The following is a 2,476-nucleotide window of genomic DNA, read 5'->3' as shown; positions in this document are numbered from 1 at the left end:
AATTTTGTTGGTTGTTTGTCGTAAGATGTTTTTTGATCTTGTACAATGCATTCTTTCGTATGTTTGTTCATCTTCTTCTTCTTTGACCTGAGGTGCATACTCTGCACGTTGTATAAGTGTAAACCACAAGCTGCAAGGCCTGTATAACATGAACCTGCAGTTCTAAGAGGAATGTAACACTGCAGATACTTTTTGATTAAGAGAACATCCTTCTTCCTTAAAAAAATGTTAATGTTCAGTGACAGTAAGTCATGAGTCTCATTGGTAGTGTGTGCGTGTTTAGATGCAGAAGCCGTGATGCTTCATTGCAGTGTCCAAATAGCTAAGGTGAAAATTGTTCTTTGCAGAGCAAATCCTTTTTTGGTTTCCCCTGCACCAGCTTCGGTGCAATGGGATTTGCAAATTTCCATGAGATGAAAACAGCAGCTCTCCTAAAAAGCTAAAACAAAATCAAATCTTGCCGAAAAGGTAAAGTTAAAGGCGATCGAAATCTGGGGTCACAATCCTGGTAGTAGAATAATGGAACCGGAAATCCGCAGGAAAAGGGTCATGCGACGAAACAGGCGCCCGGGCGCGTGTTTCTGACCCTCAATTCTTCCCTTATCTTGGGCTAACGTTTCGCGTCTTGCAGCTGGAATTCTGCGTTGTTTTCGAGCGCAACTTGGGTTCTGACTTGGAGAGGCCAACAAGTCCATCTTCTGAACCAGAGCTCAAGTGGTTAAGCCAGTAAGCCTGAGTGCATATACTACTGTATCACAAGTCTACAAGTCTCTGCTGCTGTGTGTGTGAACTTGTTCTACTTGCTTTTCATCTTTGGAGCATGACATTTCTCAAAACTGGTAGGTCCCTTTTTGGTCCCAGTCCCAGTGTCTCCTTGCGTCTTCGGCTTGTTTTTTACGCAATGCCGTGTTGGACTTGTGAAGACTCCCTCTGATTACAATGACAGGGGACCTAGCTTAATGGATTTTCTTAAGTAGTGGATGATTGAAACCTTGGGTTGGATTCTGAAAAACCTTTGGCTCCTGATTACAGTGGCACAAATGGGCTCTGCTGTTTCCTAACAATACTGCAGGGTGCTGTTCCCCAGATTTGTCACGGTGACTCCATATTCCAAGTCTCATTACATAAAGTTTTAGTGAATTCGAGTCATTTCTTTTGTGAAGGTTTCCAAATCACGTTTGACCACAGGGTCAATGTGGATGCGCGTCTGCTCGGCACGAGCGCCTCCTCCCGTCGCAGGGACAAGGCTACGAGAAAAGGTCCAAGTCCATGCTGTGTTTCCGGAATTATCTGTCACGTCATCTCAACGTGTCTACGGCAGCGAGATTGCCTGTTGCACACGCGGTTCCGTCAGGTCATTCCTCAGAAACACGTGCCTAAGACTCTGTGCCATTTCTTTTTTTTTTGTGACAATCAAAAACTGTATCCAATCCCTCATGATCAAGGTTTTATTCATGATGAAACAGGCCGAGTCCCTTCACGACACGTCAGGTCCGGCTCTGTCCACACACGGGCAGCACGAGTCTAACTCACTGTTCCTTCCACATCCATATGTACACCATATAAGAAACTACTTAGTCGGATCAAAGTATAACAATTATGATTAACACCAAGAAGTATGTGTTTGGTTGATTGTATAATTTAATTCATGTATGAAATGGTTCGAAATAATAATGGTTTTTCTATTTGGTTAGGTGAATTATACCAACCAATCCACTTAATACATTATTTTATTAATAGTAGAGGTGAGCAATTTGGCTTGGCCTGATGGCCCAGCCTGTGACCTTTAGGGCCAAGCATGGTGTTTATTTTCCGGCCCGAAAAAAATCTGGACAGTCTAAGCCCGACCCAATTATTTTTTTGAATTGTTTTCTAATTGAAAAAGAGTGGGCGATCCGGCCCGAAAGCTGTTCGTGGGCCCGAATCATTCCGAGCTTTTTGCCAGCCCGGCCCGCATTTTGCTCAGCTTTAACTGATAGGAGTGCAAATAAATTGGTTGAACCACACCATCCAGGATTATCCATACATGCATCATGTGCTGCATGCAACCAAACATAGCTTATGTGTGATTCACAACAAGGATTAAAAAAATATGATACATACAAAGTGCAAATAGTCTGACACGCAACACTGGTGTACTAGTTGAATGCACAGCACTCCTTGGCCTCCCTTAGGTAGCACAACACAACCCTCCTTGCCCATGATAAGCACCCGGTTAGCAAAGCGATGATACGATTCTTGATCTCCCTTTTGCAACATCAAACACCTACCTGCATATCCAAAGCCATTCACAAAGTCCAACAGTTCAAAACCTGAAGGTAACTTGTAATTACAGTGCTCGTACTAGGATCACGCAATCAGCTAATATAAGACCACAGTAGACTTTGTTCTGCGAACTGAAGAAACATGATGCATACGTTCAGGGAAGACTACTTAGACCAATGCAAGACAGACAGACAGTAGACTAGATGCTCAC

Source organism: Setaria italica, chromosome V (assembly GCF_000263155.2).
Source record: "Setaria italica strain Yugu1 chromosome V, Setaria_italica_v2.0, whole genome shotgun sequence".
Taxonomy (NCBI): Eukaryota; Viridiplantae; Streptophyta; class Magnoliopsida; order Poales; family Poaceae; genus Setaria; species Setaria italica.
The sequence above is the reverse complement of the archived record's forward strand: the minus strand, read 5'-3'. Positions refer to the sequence as shown.